This window comes from Gorilla gorilla, chromosome 3 (genome assembly GCF_029281585.2).
Source record: "Gorilla gorilla gorilla isolate KB3781 chromosome 3, NHGRI_mGorGor1-v2.1_pri, whole genome shotgun sequence".
Lineage (NCBI taxonomy): Eukaryota > Metazoa > Chordata > Mammalia > Primates > Hominidae > Gorilla > Gorilla gorilla.
Genome location: NC_073227.2, coordinates 117,810,038 through 117,828,284, shown reverse-complemented (window position 1 = coordinate 117,828,284; position 18,247 = coordinate 117,810,038). Strand labels below are relative to the sequence as shown.

At 32.9% G+C, this 18,247-nt stretch overlaps 1 protein-coding gene and 1 long non-coding RNA gene across 2 annotated transcripts in view; one reads left to right on the top strand and one right to left on the bottom strand.

The window, feature by feature from the left end:
• Positions 1-18,247, top strand: part of STPG2 (sperm tail PG-rich repeat containing 2) — a 672,078-nt gene that overhangs the window by 623,642 nt on the left and 30,189 nt on the right. The gene's annotated exons all lie outside the window — the stretch shown is intronic.
• LOC109026497 (uncharacterized) overlaps positions 6,366-18,247 on the bottom strand; it is a 123,783-nt gene continuing 111,901 nt past the window's right edge. The window contains exons 5-6 of the long non-coding RNA XR_002005493.2: positions 6,716-6,754; positions 6,366-6,532 (exon numbers count right to left, since the gene is read on the bottom strand). This is a non-coding gene — a long non-coding RNA (uncharacterized lncRNA). The remainder of the gene's footprint in view (positions 6,533-6,715; positions 6,755-18,247) is intronic.

The window sequence follows — 18,247 nt, the reverse complement described above, 5'->3', positions numbered from 1 at the left end:
GCAGTGCAGTAATTCTCAGGTTAAAGCTTTTCATGAAACAAAGCTTACATTTTTTCTAGCAGCGGGAAACATTTGACTGAAAAGCAAATCAGTCTTTTGAGACTAGATGCATGCTGTGTAATTTTGAGTTCAGCATGTGTCTTGGGGAGTGTGTTTAATAAATTCTTTTCCCTGAGGCAGCTCTATTTTGTCTGCCTAGGGATACAAAGGACATTCTGTTCAACTGTTAGAACTCCATATTGACCTAGGCAAGTACTTATAATTGCTAAAAAGCAAATGAAAAATTGCAAGTTATTTTTGCTATTCTCTTTACGGTATATTCTTATTGAAAATACTTTTGGGGGGCATATAAATAGATTATTTTAAGATGTTTTTAGGTTTAAGGCAATACAATAAAATTGCTAAAAATGATATTACTAAATATTTTGCCTTTATTAAAGTGTTAGTCATCTAATTTTTAGGACACATTGGTTGTCGTTGATTTTCAACATATTTATGCATGTTTGTGTGTGTAAATCATTTTGGAGTATTTGTTTAATGTACTCATGAAACTTGGAAGCACAAAAAACAGTTCTTTCTTCTCACAATAGTAAAATTTAAGGAAAAAACAGCAAATATTTAGATTCATGTGGATAATAGCTACTTATTGATATATACAGATGTTAATAAGCTCAATAAATTAATTCAGCCATTTATTTACTTATTTTATTTTATTTTACCAAACTTCTTATGTAGAATTTATGTAGAATTTCAATGGAAAGTTAAAATTTTAGAATTTGGCTTACTTTGTAGTTCTGTTTTTTTTTTTTTTTTTTTGTCTTGACCATCCCTTTCCCAAACATTTAAAATTATAATAGTTGGCAAAATAAGTTGCTTGACTACCAAGAAACTGAGTTTCCTTTGAACACTGTAAATACAGATAATTAATACAGAGTTTACCTGCATTTCCTAGTTTTTGAGATCTATTTTTTTCAAACTGAACTGCATAATATATTACTCCCTTATATTGCCTTATAGAATCTGAACACTAAATGCGATACTAGAAAGCAAATTCAGAAAGAGTAGCTTGTCACATAAAAACGAATACTATACAAAAACTTTGTGTAGGTGGTTTTAAGGCTAATATTTCATTTCTAATATTTAATTTGATATTTGAGCATTACAAACTGATGTCTTGTGTTTTTAGATAGTAGGTTTTATGCTATACTTTAGCTTAGACAGAAATAGAATTGCATAAATAAAATTTGGTGACTTAAAAAAGAAAATAGGAATAAACTACTAGTAATAATAGGATAAAGGAAAGGAAAAATAAAAGCAGAATAAGAAATATTCTATGTACAAAATGAAAAGGACTCAACCAGGAGAACTATATATTCTGTCACAATTCATTTGCCTTTTAAAATGTTTATTATATATCTATATTCAATATAGATATTCAATTGTTCTCTGAAACACTAAAATATGAGTTCTGAAGATTTATGTTATAGAGATTAATGGGAACACTGTCATTTTTTAGCTACATCAGAAACATTTGTTAATTATTTTACATTATCATTTTTTCTTTTTTCTTTTATCAGCAATAGGTGTGGTTTAATTTAGGATTTAGGAAGACAATGTAAGTATGTGGCATATATATTTTCTTAATGTTGCATCATTCCATACATTTAATTATTATGATGGCAAAATGCTAATGGCACATTGTGTAAAAGCTTGTGGAATAAAAGATATTGTTGTAGCCATCTTTGACCACTGTTTGCTTCCTGGTCATAAATATTCAAATATGTCCCACAAAAAATAAATCCTTACTCCTTCCGCAAAACTCTCATCCCATTACAGCATTTGCTTGAAGTCTATCATCTCATAATTTAAGTCATATCAATTTCTGAATGATGCTTCCCAGGGCTGGTACCTCAGGATCAGCTACTTGGACGTAGCTTCTCTGAGTCCAAAGGCAAACCAGGAAGTTAATTTATTTGCCCTCCATTTATCAAACATATAATGTGGAGACAAAGACAAGATGACTTCTAGACACATATAAGTAAAAGAGAGCAGAGCTGTAGGCACATAAACATCACAGGTCCACAGCAATTCTAAAATTCAGCCAGGCAAATGAACTTGTGAGTTCAGTTCTTTGATTAGGGCAATTCTGCTCCCCTGGATTGCTTCTTTGTTGTTCTTCGCTCTTCCCACTAAGTAAATGTTCATTTTCTGTGAGGAAGGCATTTATGAGCAACTGAAAAGCTTCTCAGCATGCTACCTGCCTGAAGGAATTTGGAGGCAAAAAGGCAACTTTTTAATTTTAAAATGTCTGTATCTCTCCAGCTCATGGATATATAAGTTATTTTAAAACCTCATAGGTTTTCTAGATACCAAATTATAAATTTACTCCATTTGACATAATTCATACCCCCAAATCTCTTTGAGATAAGCTTGTCTCTGCTATACTTCAGAGTTCTGTGGGACAATTTTCTTAAAAGTTTTTTTTGTGTTGAATCAAAGGTGAGTCATTAAGAAATTCCTTAGGACTGATAGAAACCCATTTGTCTAGCTAAAATGTAGGGCACCTTGTTAAATCTGTTTAACAACTTATCAAAGGATTTCACAGTAGACCTTTGATTTGATATTTATTCCTGAAACATTATGGATTCCATCTTTGCAAAGAGTCCTTTTTCACTAAGGTAGTTGTTTGTTAGGGGGTGACCAAGGAGGAAAAACAATTTCATCTTTGATCTCAGCAAATACTGGCTTTTTCATATTTTCACCAAATTCTGCTTGAAAATGGAACAGTATCTCCTTTAGTACATCTCGTTTCTTATGTACTTTTTCATGGGAATCTAAAATAAGACAGTTGGCACTTACAGCATTTTGTATGAAAATGTTAGCCAGAACTAAGTACATTGGGTACACTTTTAATATTCCATGTTATTCCTGGCCACACTTTTGCTAATTTTGCTGTGCTAGCAGCATATGATAACTTGTATATCCCTTTTTTTTCTATAATTTTATCTGTTGCAGGCAATAGCAGTTTTCTCACTTCCCTTAAAACTCCACTAATATTCTCCTTGAGTAACTTTAGACCTGTTCCCACTAACAATTCCCAAAGTCAATGCTACGTGTTTTAGGTTTCTATTACAGCAGGATCCTGCTTCCAGATATTAATTATGTTTTAGTTATCCATTGCTGCACTACAAACTACATCAAAAGTTAGTAACTTCAAACAATAACAATAACCAGTTTATTTGTATACACTTCCTCAATAAGGGCTGGGCTGGGTTCTGTTTTGTTTTGCTTTTTCCTCAGGGTCTTACCAGTGTTATTCTTGTGGCTGCGTTTCACTCTTTAACTTGGAGGCTGTAATAACCGACGTTTTACTCTTTCTATACAGACTAAATGTCTGTTGGTCTCTAGGTGGCCTATCCTGCAAAGTAGCTAGACATATTATAGGATGAGTCAGTACTACTGAGAACTGAAAAATGGATGTTTTGAGGCCTTCTTAAGGCCTGGGATCAGAAATCTCAGGACATTACTTTTGCTATGTTCTTTGTCAAAACAGTCCCTGAGGGCATTCTAGATTCAAAGGGAAAAACAGACTCTACCTCTTGACTGGAGAGTGCTAAGGTCACATTTCAGGAAAAGATTAGGAATGGGAGATTTTGGTGTGGTCATCTTAGAAATACAATCTTCCAGAATATATAGTATAATACGTTAGTATAGATATTTGAACTTCTAACCTCATTGTGTGTTATAATGATATAGTCTCATAAGTTATTCAATTTAGTATCCTATACCTTGCAAGAATCTCTTCTTCTGGTGGAAATATAATAAAATATAAAATCTGCCAACCCCCAAATTTCTCCTCACAAATATAGAAAAAGAAAAAAACCCGTTTTTGTCATTGAATGAGCATTCAACTGACTACAATTCACATTCTAGGCAATCCCTAAAGAGATGGCAAAGAACAAAGGAATCTAACTATTTTCTATAGCCAAGCTGATGCAATCCATTACATACATGTTGGATTCTATTTTTAAATGTTTCCATTCAAAGGAAAAATTAAACCTGCATGTTTTCAACAAATAGGAATTACATCTTGGAGTCAAATATCTAGGCTTAAACTTCTGAGGAGTCAGGGAGAAAGAGTGCCCCTCTCCTTGATGTTTATATTTCAAAAAAGATGTTTTCAGAGGTCCCCATGAAAGACATTCCTGGGATCAAAACTGGCAAGAGGCTCATTGAATTTTAGAAAGATTTGCATATATCTCAAAGAGACAGAAAAAAACATTTACAATTTCCGGTGTTCTAATAGAAGACAAGTAGTTCTTTGATGGGTGGGAAAGGAGTTCTCTTCCCTTTGGCACCAGGGAAAATTTTTAATGTAAATATTTTTTAGATTTGTATCTACCCTATATTCAGCACCATTCTTACGAGATGACCATCTAGATGTGCACTGAGTGCTTTAAAGAGAAAATTGCTATAGCATTGTAAATCGTACTTTATTGGCTACTAGTCATCATGAAAGTATTCTTTACATGTAATGATAAAGTTGGTACAAATTTTACCCATTTATCCTAGGGCACCATTTATTCTCTTCACTATCCCCTTGCCTTTTAATTGCTTGCTTTCATTATCATTGCCCCATTGAGTTCATCTTTATCACTGCCACTCAAGAGTTCTTTGCAAATCTGATCATGTTACTTTTCTTCTCAAATTGTCCATTAGGTTTTCTGTGCTTTCAGAATAAATTTCACATTTGTTTTCACATTATACAGAGAGTATTGTAAGCTTTCTTTTGCCTACCTATCTGACTTGCTTCCTTGCACTTGCACCACTCTTTAGCTGTAAGTTAAAATCTTTAATTAAGGGCATCATGCCTTCTTAAGTCTCTGTGCCTTTGCATGTACTCTTGCTTTCATGCTAAGCATCCTCCTATCCCTTCTTCATATAAACTAATATAATGCCTGTTTATTATTCAGAGATTCAGCTGATGCTTTATCTCCTCTGAGAGGCCATTTCTTTCTATGTATAGCTTCTGCCAAGTGACCCTTTTTGATACTCTCTATTATGTCTTCTGCATTTCTGTAAGTCTGGCACCAAGTACAAAGCATTTGGTGCCCAAATTTTACCAAATAAATGTTTGATAACTTTAAAAAGGAATAAGTTATTTGAAGTAGGTAATCTAATGCTGTTGGGGGGGTGAGGTAAGAAGAAGCTGGAAATTTATTTAACATCTTTTGGATTTTAAAGAAGAAAATTAAGAAGCTGAGGGCAAGTTGTTTTCTCCTTGGGTAAAAAAGCCCAAGATTGCCAATATGTGGGCTTTCTGTGGAGTAACTTTCTTTTAAAGTTACTCCATCTCAGGGAGTATGGATTTGGAGTAACTTTAAATGAAAATTTTCTGCCAGAATTTGAAATGGTGGACTTAGGTCTCAGTCAAGATGAGGTTAACACCTCACCAGAGTTAGAATATGTTAAGAAAGACAGTAATCCTAAGTATAAAAATTAGGAAAAAATAATCCAAAAAATTGCAAGTTAGTGAATCAGAAAGAGAATAAAATAATGCATTTGCTGAGTAAACTGAGGTCATATTAACTAAATTCCTTATGCTGTAAATGGGTTTAGCTACATATTTACTTGCCTTTTAATAGGTTTAATTGTGTGCTTTTTGCCAATGACTGGTGTTTAGGAAATGGAAACTTCAACATCAGAAAAGAGAAAGGATATGGGAAGTCCTAAATCTAAGCTCTTTGAAGGAGAGATGTTTAGAGGTGTTTAAGGTTAGGAACACAGAAAAGGGGCAGTGGAACTTGGCATGTTAGTTCTCATATTTCATGCTGCATGTGTTGCCTATTTGGTACCAACCTGTACATGCAGACAGTACTTTAACTGTGAACTGTTTTGTGTTGTTACTTCAGTTATAACAGTGAAACCAGGAGGTACATGGAAGCGAGTACTCCTTCACTGAGTTTTTAAAAACTGTTATCCTAGTGTCTCTATAATGTAACCAATTACTTAGTGGGAATGTACAGATAGAGGCTGAGAATGGCTATCATTTTTGGGAGGGATGGAGGAAGAGAATCTAATAAAGTGGCAAACAGAGTGGTAGAATATAAGTAATGGCATGGAAATTAGGAAGAGAGAGAGGGAATAATTAATATTGCCAATGGCTGAAGAGAGGTTAAGTAGAAAGAAGACTGAAAGAACTCATTGGCTTTGCCAAGTAGGGAACTATTGGTGGTCTTAGCAAGAACAGGTTATGTAGAATGATGAGGGTGGAAAATGTGGAAATCAGCCTGTCATAAATTAGAATAAATGGGGGGAGGGGTGGGAATATCAATATCAACACTATCATATTTATGTATCCATAACCAATGTGTAATATTGGATTGTATTTTTAAAAAATTTACAAATTATATTTCTAGATAATACTACACTAGCTGCCATTGAAATCTATTCTTTTCTTCTTGAGCCAACACAGAGATGGGAAAATAAATCTTCCCTGGATTTCTTGGTGTTGTTATGAGGTCTTGACCATCTAAAAGACAGACATTGATACACTATGAAGATAATGTTTGCTTTATTTCCCCCAGAAAAAAAAAATGTTCTCTTCATATAGTATGGATACTAGATCTGCAGTCTTTTGTCTCCTTAATTGTAGTCAGTTGATCCCATCTGGAGATTAAGATTTCTCCTAATTTACCCAGAGCGAAACACTTACATTTCAGGGTAGGGACCTTCACCCTCTTCAGAAGGAGACCTTTGAAGGAAATAAGAGAATTATTTCCCTATATGTTTACATTTCAAATGAAGAGAAAACCCTGAGTGGTAAACTTAGAGATGCTAGTATTTTTTCCATCTAGAAGCATATTTACATTCAAAGTATAAGAACTCAAAATTCTTTCCCTTTTCTTCCCAAGGTGAATATGCTTACATTAGGAATAAAAGGTTGTCCTCCCTTCATTTAAGAGGGAAGGAGAGACAACTGTCCCTCTACTATATAAGCCCCTAGATCCATATTTTCAGAGTCTCCCTTCCACAGTACAATCTTGGAATATGTGTGGAACTGTCTCTTTGACTATATGTAGCCTCTCATCTGGTCACCTAGGTGGTACTAGCCTTGGGGGACCAGTGCTACGTTACTCTGGCTGCTGTTATTTTAAGAAAATAAACCTCTGATTTCTGACCCAGATGCCTGATATTTCTACTAGTATCGATTTATCTGTCTCTCTGTCTATCTAATCCATCTGTATTAGTCTGTTTTCACAATGCCAATAAAGACATGCCTGAGACTGGGCAATTTATAAAAGAGGTCTAATGGACTTCTAGTTCCAAATGGGTGTGGAGGCCTCACAATCATGCTGGAAGGCAAGGAGGTTCAAATCACGTTTTACATGGATGACCCCAGGCAAAGAGAGAGAGCTCGTGCAGGGAAATTCTTGTTTTTAAAACCATCAGATCTCATGAGACTTATTCACTATCATGAGAACAGCATGGGAAAGACCCGCCCCCATGATTCAATGACCTCCCACTGGGTTCTTCCCATGAACTGTGGGAATTGTGGGAGTTACAATTCAAGATGAGATTTGGGTGGGGACACAGGCAAACAATGTCACCATCTGTCTATCTATTTGTCAATATATAAATGTGAAAGTAGGGTAACATCTCAGACCCATCACAGTTTCTGACTTACCATCAGCTAGACCATGTTATCTTGACCATCATGTAGTTACCATAGATGAACAACTGAATTCTAGTTATTGCAATGTGAGTGGAAATGATGTCTGTCACTTCCAGGCCTGATTCTTAAACATTATTTGTTTTGTCCTCTGTGTATTGTCTCTTTCTGTTCAACTGGGATTACCAGAGATCTTGGAATCCAGTTTTTGAAAATGGCTGATTTGCTATGAGTCTGGGTTTCTGAAAGACTGCCTACTTACCCACTCCTCTCACCTACTTTACCTTGCTGGCCAGAAACATTGATTCTTCACTACTATTTGAGTGAGACATAAATTTCTATTTTGTCTATTTGTTAGAGCAGTTAAGAACAATACTATATTTACACATAATAGAGTGGGTAAGGGTTTATTTTAGGGACAGGCTGCATGTAAATAAATTACTAACTGTTTGATCTTCAGCAAAATACTTAATCTTTCTGTTCCTCAGTTTTCTCATCTGTAAACTGGGATAACTCTTAGGACTTTTCTTGAGTTTAAATTAATATATTTAAAGTGCTTAGAACAATGTCTAGCACATGGAAAATAGCCTGAAGTACTTTGTTATTGTTATTATTATACATTCATTACTTGATTTTTCTCTTAAGGTAAGTTTTCAAGAATAATCTCTGTAGATAAATGCAGATTTGGTTCATTTATTTTGATGATTAGATTGTATTCCATTATATTAAGGCCCATACTTAGTTATTTCTTGAATACAAACTATAAGAACATAAGTGTGAAGAACATGTAACAACTTCAGAATTGTAGTTATTTCTGTGGGAAAAGGAAAGAGGGGAGGGGATGGAATTGTATATCTTTTTCTAAATGGCAATTTTGATAATTATGGGTGATAAATACATAGGTTTCTTTTATATTACACATGTATTTTCTCTAATTTTGAAATATTAGAGAATTAATAGCAAATTACTTTTAATTAAATTAAAATAATTAAAATAATTAAAATAATTAAATAATAATTAAAATAAATTAAATTATTTAATTAAAATAAATTGCAAATTACTTTTTATGACCTTTTACTAATAAACAAAAAACTTTCCTATAAATTGGTGCATTTTACTCACTTATAGCTTTTTTTCTAAGTCATTGATAAGATTTGTGTTTTTATGTACCGTTAATGGAATAGTGCAGTTTTGAATATAGCCCAAAGTATTCAATTCTTAAACACGGATGGTATAAACATGACATAGTAAACTTAATCCAACCATTAGTATTGCTATAATTTATTGAATCTAATATACCATCAAGTGTAAAAAGCCTCATTTTACATAGCATTCAGAAAGAAAAATATTCTGATTTTAAGAAACCATGAAGTGTAACATGCATTCTAATTTTAGAGATGTTAAGATGTAAAAAAAATGGTGTGTTGGAAATAATAAAATATATATTTTCTAATAGCAGTTTTCATTTCTTCAATAGACATAAATATCATCAAAGAATTTAGTTTGTTTCTTAGCTTTATTGAAGTATGTTTTATATAAAATTTTTAAAACTAAATTTAAAGGTTCAATTTGATTGAATTTTGATAGTTATATTGTGTAATAGATCATTTTCATCTCCTCTTTACTATAAGTTTCCTTTCTGTGACTCCTTACCTATAACAGCCACTTCTGGTTTCTATAGTTATATTTTTCCTTTTCTAGAAGTTCATTTAAATGAACTTCTAGAATGAAGTTCATTTAAATGAAATAATACCATATGTAGTCTTCCTGGTCTGGGTTTTTTTTTTTTCCATAGGTTATTGGGGTATCGACAGGTGGTATTTGGTTATATGAGTTAAGTATACACTGCACCCTATTTGTAGTCTTTTATCCCTCCCCCCACTCCCACCCTTCCTCCCAAGTCCCCAGAGTCCATTGTATCATTCTTATGACTTTGCATCCTCGTAGCTTAGCTCCCACATGTCAGTGAGAACATACAGTGTTTGGTTTTCCATTCCTGAATTGCTTCACTTAGAATAATAGTCTCCAATCTCATCCAGGTCACAGAAAATGCGTTAATTCATTCTTTTTTTATGGCTGAGTAGTATTCCATTGTGTGTGTGTGTGTGTGTATGTGTGTGTATACATACACACACATATATATATATACATATATATATATACATATATATATATATATATACACACACACCACAGTTTCTTTATCCACTCATTGATTGATGGGCATTTGGGTTGGTTCCATGATTTTGCAATTGCGAATTGTGCTGCTATAAACATGCATGTGCAAGTATCTTTTTCATGTAATGACTTCTTTTCTTCAGGGTAGATACTCAGTCATGGGATTGCTGGATCAAATGGTAGTTCTACTTTCAGTTCTTTAAGGAATCTCCACACTGTTTTCCATAGTGGCTGTACTAATTTACATTCCCACCAGCAGTGTAGAAGTGTTCCCTGTTCACTGCATCCACGCCAACATCTACTGTTTTTTTGATTTTTTGATTATGGTCATTCTTGCAGGAGTAGGTGGTATTGCACTGTGGTTTTGATATGCATTTCCCTGATCATTAGTGATGTTGAACATTTTTTCATTTTTGTTGGTCATTTGTATATCTTGTTTTGGGAATTGTCTATTCATGTTCTTAGCCCACTTTTTGATGGGATTTTTTTTTCTTGCTGATTTGTTTGAGTTAATTGTAGACTCTGGATATTAGTCCTTTGTCAGATGTATAGATTGTGACAATTTTCTCCCACTCTATGGGTTGCCTGTTTACTCTGGTGACTCTTCCTTTTGCCATGCAAAAGCTCTTTAGTTTAATTAAGTCCCAGTTATTTACTCTTTTTTTATTGCATTTGCTTTTCGGTTCTTGGTCATAAAATCCTTGCCTAAGCCAATGTCTATTATCTTCTAGAATTTTTTGTTTCAGGTCTTAAATTTAAGTCCTTAATCAATCTTGAGTTGATTTTTGTGTGAGATTAGAGATGAGGATCCATTTTCATTCTCCTACGTGTGGCTGGGCAATTATCCCAACACAATTTGTTGAAAAGGGTGTCTTTTCACTACTTTATGTTTTTGTTTGCTTTGTTGAAGACAAGTTGGCTGTAAGTATCTGGGTTTATTTCTGGGTTCTCTATTCTGTTCCATTGGTCTATGTGCCCATTTTTATACCAGCACCATGCTGTTTTGGTGACTATGGCCTTAAAGTATAGTTTGAAATCAGGTAGTGTGATGCCTCCAGGTTTGTTCTTTTTGCTTAGTCTTGCATTGGCTATGCAGGCTTCATATGAATTTTAATTTTTTTTATAATTCTCTGAAGAATGATGGTGGTATTTTGATGGGGATTGCATTGAATTTGTAGATTGCTTTTGTCAGTATGGTCATTTTCACAATATTGATTCTATCCATCCATGAGCATGGGATATGTTTCCATTTGTTTGGGTTGTTTATGATTTATTTCATCAGTGTTCTGCAGTTTTCATTGTAGAGGTCTTTTGCCTCCTTAGTTAAGTATATTCCTAAGTTTTTTGTTTTTTGCAGCTATTGTAAAAGGGGTTGAGTTCTTCATTTGATTCTCCACTTGGCCACTGTTGGTGTATAGAAGAGCTACTGATTTGTGTACATTAATCTTGTATCCAGAAACGTTGTTGAATTCTTTTACGAGTTCTAGGAGCTTTCTGGAGGAGTATTTAGAGTTTTTGAGGTAAACAATCATATCGTCAGCAAACAGTGACAGTTTGACTTCCTCTTCGCTGATTTGGATGCCCTTTATTTCTTTATCTTGTCTGATTGCTCTGGCTAGGACTTTCCAGTACTACACTGAAGTGGAGTGGTGAGAGTGGACATCCTTCTCTTGTTCCAGTTCTCAGAGGGAAGGCTTTCAACTTTTCCCCATTCAATATTATGTTGGCTGTAGCTTTGTAAGAGATTGTTTTTATTAAATTGAGGTATGTCCCTTGTATGCTGATTTTGCTGAGAGTTTTAATCAAGGGATGCTGGATGTTGTCAAATGCTTTTTCTGCATCTAGTGAAATGATCATGTGATTTTTGTTTTTAATTCTGTTTATGTGGTGTATCACATTTATTGACTTGTGTATATCAAACCATCCCTGCATCCCTGGTGTGAAACCCACTTGATCATGGTGGATTATCTTTTTGATGTGTTGTTGGATTTTGTTAGCTAGTATTTTGTTAAGGATTTTAGCATCTATGTTCATCAGGGATATTGGTCTGTAATTTTCTTTTTTTGTTATATCCTTTCCTGGTTGGTATTAAGGTGATGCTGGCCTCATAGAATGAATTAGGTAGGGTTCCCTCTTTCTCTGTCTTGTGGAATAGTGTCAAAAGGATTGGTACCAATTCTTCTTTGGATGTCTAGTAGAATTCTGCTGTGAATTCTTCTGGTCCTGGACTTTTTTTGTTGGTAATTTTTAAATCAGCATTTCAATGCCACTGCTTGTTATTGGTGTGTTCAGAGTATCTAATTCTTCCTGATTTAAGCTAGGAGAATTGTATTTTTCCAGTAATTCATTTATCTTTTCTAGGTTTTCTATTTGATGTGCATAAAAGTTTTCATAGTAGCCTTGAATGATCTTTTGTATTTCAGTTGTGTCAGTTGTAATATCTCCTGTTTCATTTCTTAATGAGGTTATTTGGATTTTCTCTCTTCTTCATTAATCTTGCTAATGATCTTTCAATTTTATTTATCTTTTCAAAGAACTGGCTTTTTGCTTCATTTATATTTTGTATTTTTTTTTGTTTCAATTTAATTTATTTCTGCTCTGATTTTCATGTTTCCTTTCTTCTTCTAGGTTTGGGTTTGACTTGTTCTTGTTTCTCTAGTTCTTTGATGTATGACCTTAGAATGTCTGTGCTCTTTCAGTCTTTTTAATGGAGGCATTTGGGGCTATGAACTTTCCTCCTAGCACCACCTTTGCTGTATCCCAGAGGTTTTGATAGGTTGTGTCATTATTGTCGTTCAGTTTGAAGAATGTTTTAATTTCCAACTTGATTTAGTTTTTGACCCAATGCTCATTCAGGAGCAGATTATTTAATTGCCATATATTTGCATGGTTTTGAAGCTTCCTTTTGGAGCTGATTTCCAGTTTTATTCCACTGTGGTCTGAAAGAGTGCTTGATATAATTTCAAATTTCTTAAATTTAATGAGGCTTGTTTTATGACCTATCATATGATCTATCTTGGAGAAAGTTCCATGTGCTCTTGAATACAAATGTGTATTCTGCAGTTATTGGATGGAAAGTTCTGTATATATCTGTTAAGCCCATTTGTTTCATGGTATAGTTCAAATCCATTGTTTCTTTGTTGACTGTACGTCTTCATGACCTGTCTAGTGCTGTCAGTGGAATATTGAAGTCCCCCACTACTATTGTGTTGCTGTCTATCTCATTTCTTAGGTCTAGTAGTATTTGTTTTATAAATTTGGGAGCTCCAGTTTATGTGCATATATGTTTAGGATTATGATATTTTCCTGTTAGACAAGGCCTTTTTACCATTATATAATGTCCCTCTTTATCTTTTTAACTGCTGTTGCTTTAAAGTTTGTTTTGTCTTACATAAGAATAGCTACCCCTGCTGGCTTTCAGTGTCCATTTGCAGGAAATGTCTTTTTCTACCCCTTTCTTTACTTTAAGTTTATGTGAGTTCTTATGTGTAGTCTCCTGAAGGCAGCAGATAGTTGGTTGGTGAGTTCTTATCCATTCTGCAGTTCTGTACCTTTTAAGTGGAGCATTTATGCCATGTGCATTCAATGTTAGTATTGAGATGTGAGGTACCATTCCATTCATCATGGTATTTGTTGCCTGTGTACCTTGGTTTTTGGTTTCTGTTTTTGCTTTTCAAATTGTATTTTTGTTTTATAGGTCCTGTCTGATTTATGCTTTAAAGAGGTCCTGTTTTGATGTGTTTCCAGAATTTGTTTCAAGATTTAGAGTTTCTTTTAGCAGTTCTTGTAGTGGTGTCTTGGTGGTGGCAAATTTCTCAGCATTTGTTTGTCTGAAAAAGACTGTATCTTTTCTTCATATATGATGCTTAGTTTTGCTGGATACAAAGTTCTTGGCTAATAATTGTTTTGTTTGAGGAGGCTGAAGATAGGATCCCAATCCGTTCTAGCTTGTAGGGTTTCTGCTGATAAATCTGCTGTTAATCTGATAGGTTTTCTTTCATAGGTTACCTGGTGTTTCTGTCTCATAGCTCTTAAGGTACTTTCCTTTATCTTAACTTTAGATAACCTGATGACAGTGTACCTAGGTGATGATCTTTTTGCAATGAATTCCCCAGAAGTCCTTTGTACTTCTTGCATTTTGTCATCTAGGTCTCTAGCAAGGCCCGGGAAGTTTTCTTTGATTATTCCCCCAAATATGTTTGCCAAACTTTTAGATTTCTCTCCTTCCCCTGGAAAACCAATTATTCTTAGTTTGGTTGTTTAACATATCCCAGACTTCTTGGAGGCTTTGTACATATTTTCTTATTCTTTTTTCTTTGTCTATGTTGGATTGGGTTAATTAGAAGATTTTGTCTTTGAGCTCTGAATTTCTTTATTCTACTCATTCAATTCTATTTCTTAGACATCCCAGAGCATTTTGCATTTCTATAAGTGTGTCCAATGTTTCCTGAAGTTTTTGTTTTTTCTTTATGCTATCTATTTCTTTGACTATTTCTCCCTTCACTTTTTGTATCATTTTTTGCTATTAATTAAAGAAAACAAGAGACCAATATCTTTTTTAACGTAGATCCAAAACTTTTGTTCAAAAACTGTTTAAATCATATTCAATAACATACAAAAGAATAATACATTATGACTAAATGGGATTTGTCCAAGAATGAAAGAATTGTTTAACATTTGAAAAATCACTCAGTGTAATTTACCATGGTCATAGATTAAAAAAGAAAAAAAAAGATTATCTTACAAGATACCAAAAAAACTGACAAATTTAAATACATTTATGATAAAAATTAGCAGCCAACTAGAAATAGAAAGACTCATTTTCAAGCTGATAAATGATTTATATGAAAAGATTACAGATCAATATATTTGTTGATGAAAGACTGAGTGTTTTTGCCCTCAAATGAGAAGTAAGACAAGGATGGCTGTGTTCACATCTCCTATTCAACATAGCACTGGAGTTCCTAGCCACTTTAATAAGGCAAGAAAAATATAAGCATACTGATTGGAAAAGAAGTAGTAAAACTGTCTTTTTTTCACAGACAAAAATAAAAGTCTATGTGGAAAAATAAAACAAGCTTACAAAAAAGACACTAGAATTAATAAGTGAATTTTTCAATGTCACAGTTATAAGGTCAATGTTCAAAAATTAATAGTGTTTCTAAATACTCATCAAGAAATGTTGGAATTTGAAGTTGAAATTGTGCCACCGATAATAGCATCAGAATGTATAAAAAACTTAGGGATACATTTAACAAAACATGTTAGACCTGTATGCTGCAAAATATAAAACATTGGTGAGAAAATCTTTAACATTCCTAATAAATCTTTATACTTTATTAATAGATTAGAAGATGCAATGTGAATTCTCTCCAAATTGATCTACAGATGAAACACAATAGAAAGACCAGCAAGCTTCTTTTTCAGAAATTGCCAAGCTGATTCTAAAATTTGTGTGGAAATACAAATTACTCAAAATAGCCCAAACAATTGTGAATAAAATTCCAAAGATTTAGGACTTAATTTCAAGAATATACACTATAATTACAGATATCAAAATAGTTTGAATACACGTAGGTAAGGGAAGCAGAATTCAGGGTTCAAAAATTGACTATTGTAGATGGTCTGTTAATTTTTTACATAAATGCTAAAGTTATTCAATAGAAAATAGAAACATTTTCAACAAATATTGCTGTAATAACTTTATATTGGTATGCCAAAAAATGTGTTTTTTCTCTATGTCATGCCATGTAAAACAATTAAACTTGAAATAGCTCTGAGATATAAATGTAAGTACTAAAACTATAAAACTTACTGAAAATAAAATTCTGGTAGGAAATCTTTGTGTCCTTAGGCAAAGCCAAAATTTTGAACCACACAATAAAAAGTTGATAATTTTGACCACATTGAATTTTTAGAAGTTCTCTTCAAAAGAAATCTTAGAGAAAATAATAAAACAAGCCTTATCCTGGGAAAAAATGTTTTAAAAACATATAGCTTATTCAGATTGTAACCAGAGTATGTTAAAAATACCTATAGCTCAATAATAAGAAGGCAAAAACTAATTAAAGTAAGCAAAATATTTGAATAGGCATTTCACAGAAGGCTATAAGCAACAAATAGGTATATAGAAAGGTATTTAACATTATTAGTCACAGGGAAATGCAAAATTAAAACCACATTACACACCTACTACAACAGCTAAAATTAAAAAGAAAATATCCAGTGTTAATAATTAGTAGCAACTGATACTCTCATACATTTCTAGTGGGAATTATAATGTTTTTATAATTAAAGAAAACAAGAGACCAATATGTTTTTTATAATGTTTTTATCTGGTTTTGGTATTGAGATATTACAGGCCTCTTAAAATGAGATAAGGAGGTCTGTCTCCTTCACTTTTCTAAAGAGTTTCAGTAGAATTGGCATTATTTTCTATTACACGTCTGATAAAATTCATCACTGAAGCAATCTGTGCCTCCCATTTCATTTTTTGTTTTCTTTTTTTAAATGGGTAAACCGGAAAGACTTTTAAATGATATTCAATTTCTTTAGTAAATTGGGCTATTCATGTTAACTCAGTCATATTGAGTGAACATTGGTGGTTTGTATCTTTCATGGAATTTGTCTATCTTTTATATATTGTCAAATGTATTAACTTTGCATAATTTTCCCTTATTTGTCTAATATCTATAGATCTGTACTGAGGTTCTCTTGCTTTATATTATTTTTGTCTTTCCTATATTTTTGATCATTCTCAAGTTTGTCAGTTATACTGATCTTTTCAAATAACCAGTTTCATTTAACTTGCTAAGTATATTTTATTACAAGTGTGCAAAATAGTTTTTCAGCTCTATGCTTATTTGTGCAGCTTCCTGGATCTACAGAATTATAGTTTCAGCAAATATGGAAACAAATTATCCATTACTGCTACAAAAGAATAAGCTGGTTCAATTGTAGGAATCACTTTGTTTCCCTTTTCTTGAGTATCATAGTCCTGTGCCTTCTGTTGTTCAATAGCTGAAGACAATTGTTTCATATATTTTGCCTAGTTTTCTAGGAGTTGAATAAAAGAGAGTAAATTTTGTCTTCGTTATTCTGTCTTGATCTATAATGGAAGCCTTAATCTATTTACATTAGTCACAGATATTCAATTCTAAAATCTTCCTAAAGACTCTAAAATCTGGTTAGTGTAAAATCTGTGGAATGTCTTAATGACTCCATTTGAGAAATCTAGATGCTAATCAATTCTACAGCAATTTCTATTGTGCAATCCAGTATTTAATATAGAATGTCAGATTCGAAAGGACATTTATAGTCCACTAAATTATTTATCTTTATGTAGTATTCTTTGAAGACTATTTTAATCAGGGATTTTGGATAGATTTTGAAAGCTTCTTATCTTTTATGCAGAAGAGTTTGTACTTTATACCATTTATAGTCTGGTGCATTTTGGTGAGAATGAGGTTGTCATGGTAAGTGTAATCTGAAGGATATTCAGAACAATCTTTCTCCCTTAACCTTAGAGTTGATAAAAATCAACTATTTGTGTGCATATATAGACACACACACATATATACGATCAGTGATTTGGCAAATTGGCAATCTCTTTATTTATTGTAAGTATTTTGATTCCTGTTTGAGTAATCATTATCTCTGCCTAAGTGTGTGTGTGTGTGTGTATACGCATGCATAAACACACACATATTCTGCTATATATATCCTTCTAATAGTTTCAAATTTTTTGTTTTTATATTTAAATATTTAATCAATCTAATATTTTGTTTGAGTGTGTTTGTATGCTGTTGTTGTAGGGATCCAATTATTATTAATGTGGATGAACAATTGTCTTTGCATCCATCATCCAATTACTTATATTGCCTGGTCTTTCATATATAAAGTACACATACACACACACATTCACACACACACACATATATTTGGCCTGGTTTCTAGGGTTCATTTTGTGTTTATCATTGGGATACTTGTAAATCAATTTAACAAATTAGTAATGTATGGTAAGTCTAGTGATACAGTTGACAAGCCCTTCCTCATTTTTTTTAGTCATGTTGAATTATTAGGCAATCGTGATAGCATAGTGAAATTAAAATTTTAGCAAAAGAGAAAACCTAACAAACTTATCATAGAGTTAATTTCATTAAAACTAAACTATAAATGAGTACAAAAATAATTGAAAAGTAGCATTTAAAAATCAATCTACATAATTTAGAGACTATGTTGAAATAATTTAAGATTCAGGACAAAATGGTATGCAAGATAAAAACAAATACTGCCCTACTAATTGGCAGTCATCAAGGTTATCATAAGAAAATTACAGTGATCGTCTATTATTAATTTTTCCAGTTCATATTTCAAGTTTCTGTCCTTTTAATCTAT